General features: G+C 54.7%; 1 pseudogene; it reads right to left on the minus strand.

Moving 5' to 3' along the window:
* Nucleotides 1-19,138, minus strand: part of LOC101934976 (voltage-dependent L-type calcium channel subunit alpha-1S-like) — a 72,482-nt pseudogene that overhangs the window by 48,283 nt on the left and 5,061 nt on the right.

The following is a 19,138-nucleotide window of genomic DNA, read 5'->3' on the forward strand; positions in this document are numbered from 1 at the left end:
GAGACAGGAAGAGGACGAGTGGGAGCGGGAACTCAAGTGGAGTGCGGGCAGGACCACAGCCAGGGTGCCCACCCTTTTGGCAGCGGTGCGCTCCAAAGGCGGCAGGCCGTCTGTTTGGGGAGGCTTAGCCCCCTCTGGCCTCTTATACCCACCACCCATGCCTGGGGGCTGCCATCTTCTGCTCCTGCTTTTGATGATGAGTGAAGAAGGCCTGAAAGAGCTTTCCCAGGTCGTTCCATAAAACACAAGACAGTCCCAGGCTTAGGGTTGCCAACTTTCTACTCACACAAAACTGAACAGCCCTGCCCTGCCTCCCAGGCCCCGCTCCCTGCTCACTCCCTCTGTCACTCGCTCTCCTCACTCTCACTCACTCCCTTATTTCCACCAGGCTGGGGCAGGGGGTTGGGGTGCGTGAGGGGGTGAGGGCTCCGGCTGGGGATGCGGGTTCTGGGGTGGGGCCAAAAATGAGGGGTTTGAGGTGTAGGAGGGGCTCCGGGCTGGGGGATGGAGTTGAAGGGTTCGGAGTATGGGAGGGGGTTCCGGGCTGAGGCAGGGGGCTGGGGGATGGGAGGGGGTACGGGCTCTGGGCTGGGGTGTGTGTTCTGGAGTGGGGCCAGAAATGAGGGGTTCAGGGTGCGCGAGGGGGTTCCGGGCTGGGGCAGGGGGTTTGGGGGTGGAGGTGCAGACTCTGGGGTGGGGCTGGGGATGAGGGGTTTGGGGTGCAGGAGGGTGCTCCGAGCCAAAGGCGTGAGGGGGATCAGGGCTGGGGCAGGGGGTTGGGGCGTGGGAGGGGGTCAGGGGTCCAGGTTCTGGGCGGCGGTTACCTCAAGCAGCTCCCGGAAGCAGTGGCTTGTCCTCCCTCTGGCTCCTACGTGGAGGTGCGGCCAGGTGGCTCTGCGTGCTGCCCTGTCCGCAGGCACCCCCCCTGCAGCTCCCATTGGCTGTAGTTTCTGGCCAATGGGAGCTGCAGAGCTGGCACTTGGGGCGGGAACAGCGTACGGAGCCCCCTGGCTGCCCCTACACATAGGAGCCAAAGTGGGGACATGCTCCTGCTTCCAGAAGCCGCGGCTGACTTATCCCTGCTGTGCCGCTGACCGGACTTTTAATGGCCTGGTCAGTGGTGCTGACCGGAGCCACCAGGGTCCCTTTTCGACCAGGTGTTCCGGTCAAAACCCGGACACCTGGCAACCCTGCTAGTGCCTTAACCATTGGCCTGGCCTTCCTCTGGCTTACGAGTCCACCTCCTCCTTGGTCCTGGCCATTCAACACTCCCCTCGGCTCTCTGCCCCCTAGAGCAAACTGCCCTGTGCTGCAGGCTTTGCTCTGCATAGAGACCCACGCCTGGGCTCCTCTGCTCAGCAGGGTCCCGGGAACAGGCTGTGAGCACAAGAGACAACAAACCAGGTTCCTCGCCTTCCCCACCAGTCCCGCCTCAGGCAATGACACCCCCGGTCCCTGCGCTCTGGCTGCGAGGTACATGCAGTGATGACAGGGGGCGCCTACCTGCATTCCTCTTCTGTCATCTTGACCGGATCCATACAGCTGCTAAACTTCCCCTAGGTTTAAGCAGAGAGCAGAAGAATCAGGGATTGTACTGTGAACCGCAGGGGGCCTGACTGATAGACCTGGGGAGCAAGGACAAGGGCAGCTGCTGGCAACTGCAGTACATCCTGACATGACCCCACGGCTTGGCCCCGACCCAGGGGGCAGCGTCTCCACGGCCCATTCCAGCCTGAAAGGGGCTGGTTAGTGCCAGCCGTGAGCGTGTGGGCCCTACCCCAGCTGGGCCTTTCCTTAGAGGTGCTTAAGAGTCCAGCCAGATGTGCCAGCCCTCAACTCTCCCTGCGCAGTCAGCAGCACTGACAACCCCTAGGAGCCCTGCAAGGCCCGAAGGCCAGACCACTGCTGCAGCAACCCGTAGCACTTCTAGCCAAAGAGTCACGTCAACCTCATCCATTCGCACAACAGCGCAAGCGCAGACCTGCCTGCAGTGCCACGGGTGGTCAGGAGGAAACACCTGTGATCCTGCAACACGGTGGGGAGCTGGAGCGGGCGGGGGAAACTGAGTCACAGGTGGGGAAGGGACTGGCCCAAGGCTACCTGGCTGGTCAGCACCAAAGCTGGCAAGAGACCCCCAAATTGGCTGACTCCCACTGGGCCATGGGGCTGCCTTGCTTGGGCACAGATTATGCATACACTGCCCTGTTCTGCCTGCAGCGTGCTGGTACCCCCAAGGGGATGGCCGGGGATGGTCCTCGGCCTCCCTCTGAATTTCTGACATGGGAGAATCCCCTCTCTTAAAAGAAACGAAGAGGAGCCACTTCCTGGCGCTTCCCTGAGCTCAGCTCCACCCCAGCTCTCCCCAGGACAGGGAGGGTTGGGGGAGACCAGCGCTGGGTTCTGGCCGGGAGGGGCTCTCACCTTGAAGAGCTGCACCCCGATGCAGGCCAACATGAACTGCAGCAGGGTGGTGACAATCACAATGTTGCCGATGGTCTTGACGGCCACGAACACGCACTGGACTACGTGCTAGAGAGAGAGAGAGGCCAATGCAGAGATGGGCCAGGCCTGCAGCACCACGACCTGCTGTGGGTATCGGCCGTGCCCCTGTGTAAGGGAAGGGGCCATCCCAGACACAGACGGGGGACACAGCACCACACCGGTGTGCAGGGGACACGGCCGTCCCAGACACGGATGGGGGACCCAGCACCACACCAGGGGAAGCGGCCATCCCAGACACGGACGGGGGACCTGGCACCACACTGGTGTGCAGGGGAAGCGGCTGTTCCAGATGCAGCCAGGGGACCTAATACAAAACCAATGGGTTGCCTCCCAGCTGCCCACAGACACCTAACAAAACACCCGGGTAAGAGTGAAATCAGGTGGCCTGAGCCCTGGGACGTGCAGTCCTGGGATCCTGCTCAGATGGCCCATGATCTGGCAAGTCCTGGATTCCTGTGGCAGATCTGAGGGGGGCCGTGTCCACCCCCTATGGAGGGCCCTTGTCCCCGCCTTGCTCTCACCTTCAGCCCCTTCGCTCTGTTAATGGCCTGCAGCGGCCGCAGGACTCTCAGCACCCTCAGGATTTTCACCACGGAGATGGCGCTGGGCCTGGGGAGGGCGGGGGGAGACGGGGTGACTCAGCCAGCTTGGGGTCTGGCCAGACAAATCAGCTCCTCACACGCCGTCAGGAGCCAAACCGGCCTGCAGCGATGCATCGGGGGAGAGCCAACACCTGTGCCCCTCCAACATGGGCAGGGGAGCTGTACCTGCCAGGGACAGGAGGGGGCAGACTGGGGGGACAGGCAGGCGAGGAGGGGGCATGCTGGAGGGGGCATGCTGGAGGGGGCAGGCCGGGGGGTGCAGAGCAGCAGGGGCAGGAGGGGGCAGTCTGGGGGGAATGCTTGGGGGGCAGGCCGGGAGGTACGGAGCGGGAAGGGACGTGCTGGGGAGGCCGGCTGGTGGTGTGCTGCAGGGGGCAGGCTGGGGGGTGCAGAGCAGGAGGGGGTGCGCTGGGGGGCAGGCCGGGGGGTGCGGAGCGGCAGGGGCAGGAGGACAGGCCGGGAGCATGCTCTGGCGGGGCCAGGCTGTCATGTGTTCTAGGAGGGGATTGCAATCCAGTTTGACAGAGCTCCCCAAGGGCAGCACTTCCAGGCGCTTCCCACCGTGGGGGAAGGGGCAGGCGGCTGCACAGTACATCAGTAGCAGAGTTGGGCCTAGCCCCCAGGATCGCTGACATCCCTATCCTGAGCCCTAGCCCCTAGGCCACATTCCCACCCACCATGAGGAACAGAACCCAGGAGTCCTGAAGGAACTTGGGGGAGGAGGAAGGCAATTCCAGATTGAAGTGAGTGCCTGCCCACAAAATCCTTGCGTATCCAATTCATGTCATAGCCTCTCCTCCCCATTCTCAGGGGTTGTTTATTTCCTTACTCCCAACAGTGTGGCTGGATGACTTTATGGCACTGAATAGTGTATGAATGCTAATGCAAGGGGAATCAACCAACTCACATGCTTCTGGGCACAGGCTGATTGTCACAGGGATCAGGAGGGAATTACTCCCCACCCTCCATCTACAGCCCTGCATCTGCCCAGGTGCATCCCTATCATCTCCAGCATCAGTTACTGGTCATTGCTGGAGGTGAGATACTAGGCTAGACAGACCAATGGCCTAACCCATCCTATGTCTCTATTGCCAACGTAGATGACAGCACAGCAGATGGCCCTATCCTCTGCTGAACAGGCAGACCTGTTGCTACAATGGGTGCTTACTCAATTCCCATGGAGATGAGTGAGACAGCAACCACCAGCAGATCCAGGATGTTGAAGTAGTTCCGGCAGAAGGACCCCTTGTGAAGGAATGCACCGTATGCGGTCATATGAAGGGAAGAAGAGGGGAGTTAATGGGAACGGGGCAGATCACCTCTGATCCTCTCTCTTTTTAGTGACTGCTGCTCATGAAAGAAGCCAGATTGGAGCCCTGGACACTTAAGTCCTCTCTAGATCCACAGAATAGGCACAGTAAAGGAAGCTTATCATGTACCACTGAGCCAGCGAGCCTCAGCCCCACCCCACAAGAGTCTCTCCAGGGAGTTCATTCTCCACAGCCCATTCTTGGCCCAGCTGCCAATTGTGATGGTGCTTTTCTCACGCAGACACCTGTGGCCTAGGAACTGGGCTGACAGCCACTAAACAAATGCTTCCCTGGGCGCCCAACCAGCCACAGTAGAGCACGGCCCACAGGGCCTTCTCTGACTGGTCCGTCTAGGGTGGGACTCAGGAGCAGAGCTGGTCAAAACTCGGCATTTCTGTTTCGGGGGAAATTTTGACACATTGTCATTTGGTTTTGGTCCTGATTGGAACAAAAAAAATATTTTCAAAATATCCCATGAAATGGAAGTTTTGAAAAATGTTGGTTCTGGAACACTTTGAAATTTTGTTTTATTTTATTTTATTTCTTTTGTTTGTTTGTTTAATATTTTTATTTTTCTATTATTTAATGACATGTCTGTGGCATACACTACTACTACTGGTGTCGTAAAATGACATAATCATTTAATTATTCTATTGATTTTATTTTAAATATTTAATAACGGGTGCTTCAGTCTAGCAGAGAAAGGCATAATATAGTCCCATGGCTGGAAGTTGAAATTAGACAAATTCAGACTGGAAAGAAGGTGTAAATTGTTTACAGTGAAGGTAATTAATCATAGGAGCAATTTACCCAGGGACGTGGTGGAGACTCCAGCACTGACAATTTTTAAATCAAGAGGGGATGTTTTTCTAAAGGCATTCTCTACGTTCTATGGTCTGTGTCACATAGTAGGTCAAACCAGGTGATCGTAATGGTGCCTTCTAGCCTTGGAATGGATTAATCTGTGCATTTTTAAAACAGTTAAGGGCAGCTGCTACTTAGCACTGATTGAAACATCTTCTCTTTTAGGTCAAAACGTCTGCTGTTTGCATTGTAACTCCAGTGTCAAACTATTTCATTACAACACAAACAGGAGACATTTTGATCTAAAAGAAAAGCGAAGCTGTTTCAATCCATGCTAAGTGGCAGCTGCCCTTAAAGAGTTTTAAAATAAACTATATTAAAATAATATTTCTGCTAGGGCTGTCAAGCGATTAAAAAAATGAATCGCGATTAAGAAAATTAATATTGATTAATCTTGCTGTTAAACAATAATAGAATACCATTTCTTTAAATATTTTTGGATGTTTTCTACATTTTCAAATATATTGATTTCAATTACAACACAGAATACAAAGTGCACACTGCTCACTTTATATTTATTTTTGATTACAAATACTTGCACTGTAAAAAACAAATGAAATAGTACTTTTCAATTCACCCAAGTACTGTAGTGCAATCTCTTTATCATGAAAGTTGAACTTAAAAATGTAGAACTATGTACAAAAAATAACTGCATTCAAAAATAAAACAATGTAAAACTTTAGAGCCTACAAGTCCACTCAGTCCTATTTCTTGTTCAGCCAATCACTCAGACAAACAAGTTTGTTTACATTTGCAGGAGCTAATGCTGCCGGCTTCTTATTTACAATCTCACCTGAAAGTGAGAACAGGTGTTCTCATGGCACTGTTGTAGCCGGCATCACTAGTTATTTACATGCCAGATGCGCTAAAGATTCATATGTCCCTTCATGCTTCATCCACCATTCCAGAGGACATGCGTCCATGCTGATGATGGGTTCTGACTGATAACAATCCAAAGCAGAGCGGACCGACGCATGTTCATTTTCATAATCTGAGTCAGATGCCACTAGCAGAAGGTTGATTTTCTTTTTTGGTGGTTTGGGTTCTGTAGTTTTTGCATCAGAATATTGCACTTTTAAGACTTCCGAAAGCATGTTCCACACCTTGTCCCTCTCAGATTTTGGAAGGCACTTCAGATTCTTAAACCTTGGGTTGAGTGCTGTAGCTATCTTTAGAAATCTCACATGGTACCTTCTTTGCGTTTTGTCAAATCTGCAGCAAAAGTGTTCTTAAAATGAACAACATGTGCTGGGTCATCATCTGAGACTGCTATAACATGATATATGGCAGAATGCGGGTAAAACAGAGCCAGAGACATACAGTTCTCCCCCAAGGAGTTCAGTCACAAATTTTATTAATGCATTATTTTTTTAACAAGCGTCATCAGCATGGAAGCCTGTCCTCTGGAATGGTGGCCGAAGCATGAAGGGGCATACGAATATTTAGCATAGCTGGCATGTAAATACTTTGTAATGCCAGCTACAAAAGTGCCATGTGAACGCCGATTCTCACTTTCTGGTGACATTGTAAATAAGAAGCAGGCAGCAGTATCTCCCGTCAATGTAAACAAACTTTAGAGACTGGGAATGGTTGGGTCATTACACTAATTGAATTTTTTTCCCCCATGTTAAGTTCTCCTCACACCTTCTATGGGTCATTCGATTATCACTTCAAAGGGTTTTTTTCTTCTGCTGCTGATAGCTCATCTCAATCGATTGGCCTCTTACAGTTGGTATGCGTTCTTCCACCTTTTCACGTTCTCGGTATGTATAAATATCTTCTGTCTGTGTGTTCCATTCTATGCATCCGAAGAAGCTTATGCTGAAATAAATTTGTTAGTCTCTAATGTGCCACAAGTACTCCTGTTCTTTTTGCAGATACAGACTAACACGGCTGCTACTTTGAAACCTTTTTTGTCTGAGTGATTGGCTGAACAAGAAGTAGGATTGAGTGGACTTGTAGGCTCTAAAGCAGGGGTTCTCAAACTGGGGTTTGGGACCTCTCAGGGGGTCACAAGGTTATTACATGGGGGGTTGAGAGCTGTCAACCTCTCCCAAACCCCTCTTTGCCTCCAGCATTTAGAATGGTGTTAAATATATAAAAAAGTGTTCTTAATTTATAATGGGGGTCGCACTCAGAAGCTTCCTACGTGAAAGGGGTCACCAGTAAAAAAGGTTTGAGAGCCACTGCTCTAAAGCAAGAGTGGCCAACCTGAGCCTGAGAAGGAGCCAGAATTTATGTACATTGCCAAAGAGCCACAGTAATATGTCAGCAGCCCCCCATCAGCTCCCCGCCATCCCCTGCCCACCAGCAGCCCTGCCGATCAGCACCTCCCCCTCCCTCCCCGCACCTCCCAATCAGCTGTTTTGTGGTGTGCAGGAGGCTCGGGGGGGGGGGGGAGGAACGAGGACACGGCAGGCTCAGGGAAGGGGTGGAGTGGGGGCAGGGCCTGTGGCAGAGCCAGGGGTTGAGCAGTGAGCACTCCCTGGCACATTGGAAAGTTGGTGCCTGTAGCTCCAGCCCCAGAGTCGGTGCCTATACAAGGAGCCGCGTGTTAACTTCTGAAGAGCCGCATGTGGCTCCGGAGCCACAGGCTGGCCACCCCTGCTCTAAAGTTTTGCATTGTTTTGTTTTTGAATGCAATTATAGAACCAAAAAAATCTACATTTGTAAGTTGCATTTTCACAATAAAGAGATTGCACTCCAGTACTTGTATGAGGTGAACTGAAAAATACTATTTCTTTTATTTATCATTTTTACAGTGCAAATATCTGTAATCAAAATTAATATAAAGTGAGCACTGTACACTTTGTATTCTGTGTTGTCATTGAAATCAATATATTTAAAAATGTAGAAAAACATCCACAAATATTTAACAAATTTCAAGTGGCATTCTATCGATTAACAGTGCGATTAAAACTGCGACTAATCGTGATTTTTTATTTAATCGCATGAGTTAACTGCGATTAATTGACAGCCCTAATTTCTATTATATTATGACATGTCACAGTAATAGGGCATATTATGGGTGTACATTAATGGCAGTTGCTAGTTCGTATTGATGGAAACCTATTATGCACTGTTACTCCTGCCATGGTATGAAATAATGTAAACATGAAAAAAGAAAGGACATCAAATTCTAAACATTTTGAACATTTCCAAACCTCTTTTTTTTTGGCAGGAATTTTTGTCAGAATCAACACAATTTCATGACAAATTTCAGTTTTGGAGAAACTAACGAAAAACGTTTGAGGCAAATGTTCTGACTAGCTGTACGGAGGCGGCCGCCCTAGTGGTGACAGTAAGTGGCACAGGCTGGCCAGCGAACCCCCAGTGTCTGTCTGTGTGCAGCAGCAGCCTTAATCAAAGATTCCCCATTCACTGCAGCCACTGCTGACGCCTGCCTCTGCTCTGCCCCGATCAGCGGCTCCCCTCACCGTTGGCATCACCCCATTATGCACTGTCTCCAGAAAGATGGGGTGTGACTCACCTTCAGGACTATTCAACTGTGAACACGGAGGTGAAGCCAATGTCAAAATATCCCAGAACCTGAAGATAAAAATAAGGGAGAGGTTTTGGTAACTCGGGAGACCAGATGTTATTTGAACGTCCTACAACCAGGAGCTTTGGCAGACAGACGGCACACTGCCCCGCTGAATGGAAACTGCACACCTGGTGCTAATAATAAATACAACAATAATACATACATGCTTTGCACTGTGACTGCTTCTTTCGCGCCAGCATCTTTACGACACTAATGAATTAAGCCTCCCAGCCCCCACAGCAGTCAGAAGAGGATTATCCTTAGCAGAGCACAGCAATCCAAGGGTTAGAGCCCAGGAGCCAGGATTCCTAGCTACTGTTCCCATCTTTGGGAGGGGAGAATGTTCATAGAATCATAGAAGATTAGGGTTGGAAGGGACCTCAGGAGGTCATCAAATCCAACCCCCTGCTCAGAGCAGGAACAACCCCAACTAAATCATCCCAGGCAGGGCTTTGTCAAGCCGGAACTTAAAAACCACTAAGGATGGAGATTCCACCACCTCCCTAGGTAACCCATTCCAGTGCTTCACCACCCTCCTAGTGAAATCGTTTTTCCTAATATCCAACCTAGACCTCCCTCGCTGCAACTTGAGACCATTACTCCTTGTTCTGTCATCTGCCATCATTGAGAACAGCTGAGCTTCATCCTCTTTGGAACCCCTGTTTAGGTAGTTGAAGGCTGCTATCAAATCCCCTCTCACTCTTCTCTTCTGCAGACTAAATAATCCCAGTTCCCTCAGCCTCTCCTCGTAAGTCATGTGCCCCAACCCCCTGATCATTTTCATTGCCCTCCGCTGGACTCTCTCCAATTTGTCCACATCCCTTTTGTAGTGGGAGGCCCAAAACTGTACACGGTACTCCAGATGTGGCCTCGCCAGTCAGTGTTCTAGTGGTTAATGCTGGCGATTTAGGGTCAGGACTCCTGGGTTCAATTCCTGGTTCTGGGAAAGGACCATGGCCTAAGGTGTCAGGATCCCTGGGTTCTTTTCCCAGCTCTGTAAGCATCTAGCTGGGTGACCTTGGGCAAGTAATTTCCCCTCTCTGGGCCTCAGTTTCCCTGTGTGTAAAACGAGGTTAGTGTCAGTGCTTTGGGGTCCTCAGATGAAAGGCTCTGTACATTCACAGTATTACAATCCAAGACAATTTAAAGGTGGGGAATCTGAGGCACAGAGTGATGTTAAGTGACTTGCCAGTGATCACACAGGCAGTTAGTGGCAGTGCTAGGGGCAGAAGCCAGGAGTCCTGATTCCAGTTTTTTAGAGCAGTCCCATTTTACCTCAGTTGTGTGCCCCACGCTGCTGAGCTTTCCAGGGAAACCTAAGCCAGCAGTCCAGTGATTGAGGGGCCCACCAATGGCTCAGGCCCCTGCAATGGCAGGGATTTGTTTTATTGAGACATACCCAGCGGGTCCTTGCAAGTGATCTGTGCCCCAGAGGAAGGCAAAACCAGACAGCCCCAAGATGCCAGCCGGTGTGACCTGGGGGGAAACTCCTTCCTGACCCCAAATATGGTGATCGGTTGGACCCTGAGCACGTGAGCAAGAACCAGCCAGCTGAGCGCGTGACAGCACGAATGCTTGGTGCCACCTCTGCACCCTGCCCAATGGCCCACCTCCAGCCGTGGAGTTCTGATGAATAACTCCATCCACACTTGTGGGGTCTCCGAGTGCTTCACAGGGCAATGGACTTCTCTGTGGGTATCTCTACCGCTCCCTGCACCACAGGGGCCGAGCAGATCCCAGCGGGGAACGAATGTAACCTCACAGGGCAGCTTTATTATCCCTCTGCTACAGACTGAGGCACAGAGAGGAAGTGACTTGCCCAGGGCCACAAAGTAAAGTTTTGCATCTCTTGCATCTGAAGAAGTGAGGTTCTTACCCACGAAAGCTTATGCTCCCAGTACTTCTGTTAGTCTCAAAGGTGCCACAGGACCCTCTGTTGCTTTTTAAAGTAAAGTTAGTGCCAGCCAGGAATGAGAACCCAGAATCCCCTGCTGCAGCTCTGGAACAGGTTTTCCTTCCAGAGCCAGGAAAAGAACCAAGGACTCCTGATTCCTCATCCCCTGCACTAAACTCTCCTTGGGCACAAGGCGATAGCCTGGCAAGCAGCTCCCCTGAAGCTGCACGTTTCTGGTGGCTCAAACTGCTTTCCCCAACAGCCCATCCTGGGAACCTTGTTCCTGAAGGACACAGGCCGGATAGGATCCTCGGCCGCCAGGGAGACGCTGCTGAGCAGGATGAAGAGCAGGATGAAGTTGGTGAACCAGGTGGCGTTGACGATTCGGTGGCACAGCACTCGGATCCTGGGGAAGGGAGAGAGGGGAGGCAGGCAGTCAAAGCATTGTCAGCTCCAAGGGGCTGAGTGACAGCCCAGGTTAGAGCTTGGGGAGTGGTGCAGCTGGGGAGATCCCTGCGTGAGTCTCGGGGGTGGCACCCCTCATTCTGTGTGCCCGGCATGCTTCGACCCTGGGACAGCGTGTGGGCCCAGCTGGCTCCAGAGGCTGTAACAGCCCATTACAGTTAAAGGTGTTACTTTGTAGCTCAGTCGGGAGGTTCCAGGTTCTATCCTCGCTGATCACTGCTGGGTTTCTGACAGATGGGAGGAGAAGCAGCACCTACTTGTTGGTTGGGCTGAAGATAGGGTTACCATATCTAATAAATAAAAAAAGAGGACCCTCCACGGGCCCTGGCCCCGCCCATTTCCCCACCCACAGCCCCGCCCCAACTCCGCCCCTTCCCCGCCCTAACTCCGCCCCCTCCTCCCTCCCACTCCCAGCCAGGGGGAAAGGGCTGCCCCAGCGCTACCGGCTTCAGGGTTTGCCGGGCAGCCCCCAGACACTGCGCCCCCGGCCGGCGCTTCCCCAGCACAGCTGGAGCCCGGGAGGGGAAGCGCCCAGCCAGGGGCGCAGGGTCTGGAGGCTGCCCGGCAAACCGTGAAGCCGGTAGCGCTCGGGCTTTGGGCAGCCCCTATGCCTCCGGACCCTGCGCCCCCAGCCGGGCACTTCCCCTCCCGGGCTCCGGCGGCGCAGGGTCCGGAGGCACGGGGGCTGCCCGAAGCCGGTAGCGCTCGGGCAGCCCGGCTCTTAAACAGAGCCGAGCTACCCGAGCGCTACCGGCTTCGGGCAGCCCCTATGCCTCCGGACCCTGCGCCCCCAGCTGGGCACTTCCCCTCCCGGGCTCTGGCGGCGCAGGGTCCGGAGGCACGGGGGGCTGCCCGAAGCCGGTAGCACTCGGGCAGCCCGGCTCTTAAACAGAGCCGAAGAGTCGGGGAGGAGCAGAGCCGCCATTTTCCCGGACATGTTTGGCTTTTTGGTAATTCCCCCCGGACGGGGGTTTGAGTGCCGAAAATCCGGACATGTCCGGGAAAAAGAGGACGTATGGTAATCCTAGCTGAAGATGAAGAAGGCACTGGCTTCGGGCATGGGTACTGCTTTCTCCTTGAGCTGCAGCTCTGCCAGGGGGCGTGGCTGAGGGCTCAGGGGGATTTCGGGCTCATCTTCCTCATCGTCACCTGTGGAGCAGCCAGAGGGAGGGAAACATAGTCAGTCACTTTGAGCTCGCATGTTGGGGTCATTCACATAGCAGCAGCCAAAACAAAAACAAAAACAAAAACAAAACAAAAAACCTTAGCAGAAGCTAAAACTTAGAGGTAGAGAAGGATCACTTGACCCCTTTCCATCCTGGGCAGCCAATGAGGGATTGTTTCCTTAACCATCCGGAGTTGGGGATGATGAGACCCCGTGGTCCAGCTGCAGGATGAGTCAGCAAAACAGCTCTGACCCTCCATGCAGGGATCAGGAACCTGACATCTGGCCATGTTTCCTTTTATGCTGGGCAGAGAGATTGTGGCCACCACAGTTAGACGAAGGGCTGTGGCTCCCCTCGCACCCCACAGCCCCTGGGGGTACTCACACTCCCGCTGTGGAGCAAGATGCTGCTTGCCATTAGAGACCCATAGGACAAAACCCTGGGGTATCCCCCGACGTCCTGACTTCAAATCCTCCAGGCCAAACCCAGCTCCCATTGTTCTCAGTGTGTGTGTGGGGGGGTCCCCCATCTTATGCCGCCTAGTGCACCCCCTAGTGGCCAGCAGGACTCACCCGTCAGTGAGGCAAGTAACACCCCACAAGCAATGGAAGAGGCATGTGCAGAGTCTGGTATCCTCCCCAGAGAGAGGTAGAACTCCCTGATCATGCCCCTACCCTCATACACAGACCAAGTGCTGCAGAGAACTGCACAGAGTTTATTCCAGCTCGGCGTCTGCTGGAAACAAACCATGTGGCTTTCTGCATCATAATAAGCCACTAGCTGAGCTGCACTCTTGGGACCAGAGCCCTCCAATGGGATTTCTCTCTGCAAGCCACCCCAACCCTTTCCATCGGTCCCTCAGTCTCTCCGGCTGGAGGCAAGGATCAAGCCAGAGCCTTACCTGGGAAGTCAGCAGAAGGGTAGGGGTCTTTGATCTCATTCACGTTTGATTCAAACTCGTCCACTTTTAACTGAGAAGGAGAGAGAGAGGCGACTAACTGAGCATCCCGGAAACACCACCCGTGGCACTGCCAGGGCTCTGCGTGCCAGCCTTCCGCAGGCCAGCGGGACAATGCTGCAGGCGAGAGGCAGGGAGAGCTCCTCCGATCTCCCACTGGGGCAGGAGCCATCTGTTTGTTCTGTGTTTGTACAGTGCCTGGCACAATGGGGCTCTGACCCACGACGGAGGCTCCTAGGCAGAAGCGGATTAAGGTTCCCTGGGGCCTTGGGCCAGAGCAAGTGGGGGGCCCCTCCCCACCCCTTCCGCCTGTGGCCCCACCCACAGCCCCACCCCTTTCTGCCCCTTCCCCTGGGGCCTGCCCCTGTTCCACCCAGGGTCCTTCTCATTCTGCCCCCCCACTGCAGCCCCACAACCCCTTTTGCTCCTTTCTGCCCCCCCCACTGCACCCCAAGACCAAGAAGCTCTGTCCCGTGCCACGGCCTTGGGGCCACAGCAGGGTGTGAGAGCTCCTTCAGTCCCAGGGTCTGGATGCTGAGGCTTCCCCCGCCACCTCCATGCTTCTCTGTGGGACATGGGTCTGGCTGCTGTGGAGGGGGCTTCCCCTGGCCAACACTTCTGCCACGGAACAGGGTCAGTGCGTGGGGGCTTTCCAGCCTCACCCGCCCGGCGGCCGCAGCTCCAGGCTTTCGCTGCTGCCGGCAGATTTTTTCCGGGGGCCCCCCAGTTGGCTGGGGCCCCGGGCCCAGTGGCTAATCTGCCACTGCTCCTAGGCGCTACCATAATAGAAATAATTAATAATAAATAACAGGAGGCAGGGGAGCCAGGATCACTGGCCAGTTGGACAAGGGCCTCTGATGGGCCCTATATGTGTGTGTGTCTGTGAACAAGTGTGTGTAGAAAGATCTTGAGTGGAAACTCCACCGAGACAGTCCTTTGATACGGGACCTTTGATCCTGGGCCTGTACCCACTGAGTCCCACTCCCCGTCCCCCCGCCACGCATTTTGGGAGGGGACAGGGAAAGCAGGCTCGCTCGTCAGAGGAATGATCCGGGCCTACAGGGCATACAGAATGGACGTCTTGCTACAAGTCTCCGGAGATGCGTCTGCTGAAGCTCAGGATTTTGTCCCCAGTCATTCCGTGGGCCCTGGGGAAATCTCCCTCCCTCCCGCCATGGCCATCCACCTTTCATGCACGACAGGACAAATAATGGAAAGACATTACTGCTGGGTACCGTACTCCTCAACTGCCAGGGAAAGTTCCCCTAGACATTTGTTCAGACGAGCTCAGAGGGGTCGCGGCACTGACCTTGCCTGTGGTGGGGATTCCTTCAGCCTTGGCTTTCTGCTCCAGCTTCTTGGCCAGCAGGAGCTTTTCCTCCTCAGATTTCTCTGGGTAACTTCTGGACAGGGAACCACAAAAGAGAGGTGAGGAGTGAGGCCATGGCAGAGATGCAATGAATGCTGCTGAGATGATGCCCAAGACCAGCAGCTCACATTGATTTGCAAGCCCTGGGCCCTTGGGGGTTCCCGCTTTTAAGCAGCAGAGAGCAGCACCGACCTGGACATTTTCCTCCGCTTCTTCTCCTCGGCTTTGGCTTTCTGGGCCGACGTCAGTCTCTCGGCCTCTGCCAGATTGTCCACAGCGATGGCCAGGAAGACATTGAGCAGATATCTGAGAGGGGGTGGGGCTAAAGAGCTTAGGGAGCATGCTCATATGTAAGGAATGAGTCCCTTCCATGGCCCAGGCTTAGCGAGAGCCTGTGTGGTAGGGTTACCATTCTTCCGGATTCCCCCGGACATGTCCGGATTTTTGAACTAAAAATAGCATCCGGGGGGAATTTGTTAATGTCCGGTCTTCCCCCCCCCCCCCATGCAGAGCATGCGCGGCTAAAAGGGCAGCCAGATGGTGCCACTTACATGGGGCTCCGACAGCGAGAGAGAGTCCCTCCACCTCCCCTGCAGCATAGCTCACTCACTCCCTCCCGCCCTGCATTCGCCTCCGGCAGTCTGGAGCTCCTCCCTCACTGCTGGCCAGCGTGCAGGGAGAATGGCTCCGGACGTTCCTGAGCAAGCTCCCAGAGAGACCTTAGGCGAACCGAAGGCCAACGACAAGGGAGCCAGGGGGTCGGAGAAGGGGCAGGGAGGTTTTGGAGGGGGCAGTCAAGAGATGGGGGGGTCAGGAGTTTGGTGGGGGCTTTCTGGGGGGTGTGTGGATAAGGTTTTGGGCAGTCAGGGTACGGGTAGGGGGTAGGATCCTGGGGGGCAGTTAGGAAGGAGCAGTTAGGGGATAAGGAATAGGGAGGCTTAGGTAGGGGGTGGGGTTGTGGAGGGCAGTTAGGAGCAGGGGTCCCAGGAGGGGGCAGTCAGGGGACAAGGAGCGGGGGGGGTTGGGAGTTCAGGGGGGGGCTGTCAGGGGGCAGGAGTGGGGAGAAGGATCAGAGCAGTCAATGGGACAGGGAGCAGAGGGGTTTAGATGGGTCGGGAGTTCGGGGGGGGCTGTCAGGGGGTGGGGAGTGGTTGGTTGGGGCGTGGGAGTCCCAGGGGTCTGTCTGGGGGTGGGGGTGTGGATAAGGGTTGGGGCAGTCAGGGCACAGGTAGGGGGTAGGGTCCTAGGTGGCCAGTTAGGATTGGGGGGAGGGTCTCAGGAGGGGGCAGTCAGGGGACAAGGAGCTGGGGGGAGGGTTGGGGGTTCTGAGGGGGGTGGGAAGTGGGTGGGGCAGGGGCGTGGCTAGGGCAGGACAGGGGCGGGGCTCCTCCCGTCCTCTTTTTTGCTTGCTGAAATATGGTAACCCTACTGTGTGGTGACACTAAGCAATGTACGCAGGCAGCTGGGGAGAACCCCAGGTTCAGCAACGAGCCCTCTGTGTACCCATGACAGTTGCCTCTTGGCTGTCACCAGTGAAGCTCTGTTGGTGTCCCAACTGATTTTTTCATCCCTTTTAACCTCCACTCCTGTTTCACCATTTCCCTCACTCCTGGTACTATGATGTCTGAACATACCATACCCAGCCCCATAGCTCTTCCCCGATGTGTACTTGAACCTAGATGTGACTGTGCTGGATAAGACAAGAAAATGCCCAGCTGTTACTCCCCAACTGGCTAGAAAGAGGATACAGTTCCCGCAGACAAAGAGGATGATGAAGTAAATGCATACCAGCACGCCGGGGAAGGAGGGCCCTTTATAAGCCATGATCCCATTGTACATGATTGAATTCCAATCTTCTCCAGTCAGGATCTGGGAGACGGGGTGAGTGAAAGAACAGGTCAAGTAGAACCATTCCACTGGACCAGAAAGAACAGAACCCAGAAGTCCTGACTCCTTGTTCCCTGCTCTAACCACTAAGTCACACTGTCCCCCAGAGCCCAAAAAAGAACCCAGGTATCCTGACTTCAGCCCCTCCTCTATGCATTAGACCAGCAGGATTGGTGCCCGCTGCACCCCATGCCCCGTACCTGGAAGACACTGATAAGCGCCTGGGGGAAGTTATCGAAGGTGCTGCGCCGCAACTCCATGTCTTCAAAGTCGAACTTCCCGCCGAAGAGCTGCATCCCCAGCAGGGAGAAGATGATGATGATGATGAAGAGGAAGCGGAGGAGGAGCAGGAAGGCGATGGAGCGGACCGAGTTTAGCAGGGATGCCACCAGGTTGCTCAGAGAGGTCCAGTACCTAGCGTGAGGAGAGGCACACAGGCTGCTTACGTCGAGGGGCACCACTAGGGCGCAGAAGCAGAAATGGGGGGCAGGTTGATGAGGGGAATGCCTTGCTCAGTTCGAGGGGGACACTCCATCATCTCATCTCCGCTTGGCCAAATGTCTCCCGTGTGGTCCTGGGACCAGGTGTTAGACAGGAGATGATAAGAATAATGCCTAGCTCTTCTGTGGAGTTTTTCATCAGTAGATCTCAAAGTGCTTTGCAAAAGAGGCCATGTTCCTTGTCCCCATCTCACAGGTGGGGAAACTGAGGCACTGGGCAGGGACATGACTTGCTCCAGGTCTCCCAGCAGGCCAGTGGCAGAGCTGGGAGTAGAAGCCACGTCTCCTGATTCCCATTCAAGTGTGCTCTCCATTAGGAAACACATCCTAGTACTCAGTTCCTGGCTTTGCCACAGATGTCTTGTGCAACCATGGGCCTGGCACTTAGCCCCTCCGTGCCTCCGTTCCCCATGCATGAAACAGGAATAAGGATGCTGCCCTGCCGCACAGGGGGCGTGAGGAGGAATCCGTTGCTCTGATGTTATGGTGATGAGGGCAGATAAGTACCTACCTAGATAGATCTGGGGAGCCAGGTGAACCCCATGCCCAGCTTCCCCCCATTTTCATTATTGCCACCAAATATCCCAACCTAGGGAAGTGAGGTTCATGAATCCTGTGGCATTCTCAGCTCCCAGCTCTGTTGTGTCTCTGGGACCCCTCTGGCAGAGCGGGCTCCTGCTCCTGCTCCGGGTAGCTGTGAGGAGCCTCGCTGGGTCCCAAAGGACAGGCTGAGCTGCTGGTTTGTCTCGTGGCAGGAGGGCTCAGACCCTGCACTCTCCACGCCCTCCTTCCAGCAGGGCCGCAGGTAACTACTCAGAGTGTGGTTTGCCCCACCACTCACAGGACAGCCTGATCAGCTGGGCGCTGATAGCGGTGAGTCAGTGTCAGATTAGAGCCCCAGAGTTCTGTGTCCCAGACCCCCACCTCCCCTGCTCTGATCCACTAGACCCCCCTCCCCTCCTAGAGCCAGGGAGTGAACCCAGGAGTCCTAGCTCCCCGCCCCCTGCTTTGACCCACTAGACCCCACTCCCCTCCCAGAGCTGGGAACAGAACCCAGGAGTCCTGACTCCCAGCCTCCCTGCTCTAACCACTAGACCCCACCCCCCTCCTGTGGCTGGGATAGAACCCAGGAGTCCTGACACCTAAGCCCTAGCTCTAACCACTAGACCCCACTCCCCTCCCAGAGTTGTAAACAGACACTAGGTATCCTGACCCTGGCCACACAGAGGCCAGAGAACTCACCAGTTCCCCTTCCTCAGCCTCTGGCAGCTCATAGTTGTAGTCATGCCTAAGGCCTCAGAAGGGGTAAGGACAGCCCAGCCTCCCAGTGCAAGCCCCCCAGCCTGTACTGCCTGACCCCAGGCCCTGGGGAGAGGTGCCCCCACCTGGTTATCTTGAAGATCCTCAGCAGGCGAATGCACCGCAGGACGGAGATGCCCAGGGGTGACATGACATTGATTTCCACCAGGATAATCTCCAGGATGCCGACGCACACCACGAAGCAGTCGAAGCGGTTGAAGAGAGACATGAAGTACTGGCGCAGGCCCAGCGCATACATCTTCAGCAGCATCTCGGCCGCAAAGAGAGCCAGCAGCACCCGGTTGGCACTGTCTGCAAGCAGCGAACCCAGCCGGTCAGCGCTCTGGACTGGCCCGATGGCCACTAGCTGCTGCTCATGAGACCACATCTTTCTCCACCTTCTCACTACGCCCCCTGCTGCCTCCCTCTCCCCCAGCCTAGGATCCTGGGGCAGCGCAGCAGGGAGGAAGAGGAGCCTGACTCACACTCACCTGCCCAGCTCCTAGCCCTGAGCAGCGGCAGCAGAACGCTCCCTTCCCCACCCCAGCAAGAGGTGGGTCTGTGCGCAGGAGGGGAAACACAAGACCGGGAGGAAACTACATGTGCACACAGGCACGGGGGTGTGCGTGCACTTTTGCGTGTGTGTGTGGTGCGCAGGCGCATGCACGTGTGTGCGTTGGTGTGTGTGGGTGTGTCTATGTGGGTGTTCACTTGTGGGCAGGCGTGTGCGCATGCACGCCCGTGGATGCACTGAACCGGCAGCGGCTCCCCAGCCCCG

This window comes from Chrysemys picta, chromosome 4 (genome assembly GCF_011386835.1).
Source record: "Chrysemys picta bellii isolate R12L10 chromosome 4, ASM1138683v2, whole genome shotgun sequence".
NCBI lineage: Eukaryota > Metazoa > Chordata > Testudines > Emydidae > Chrysemys > Chrysemys picta.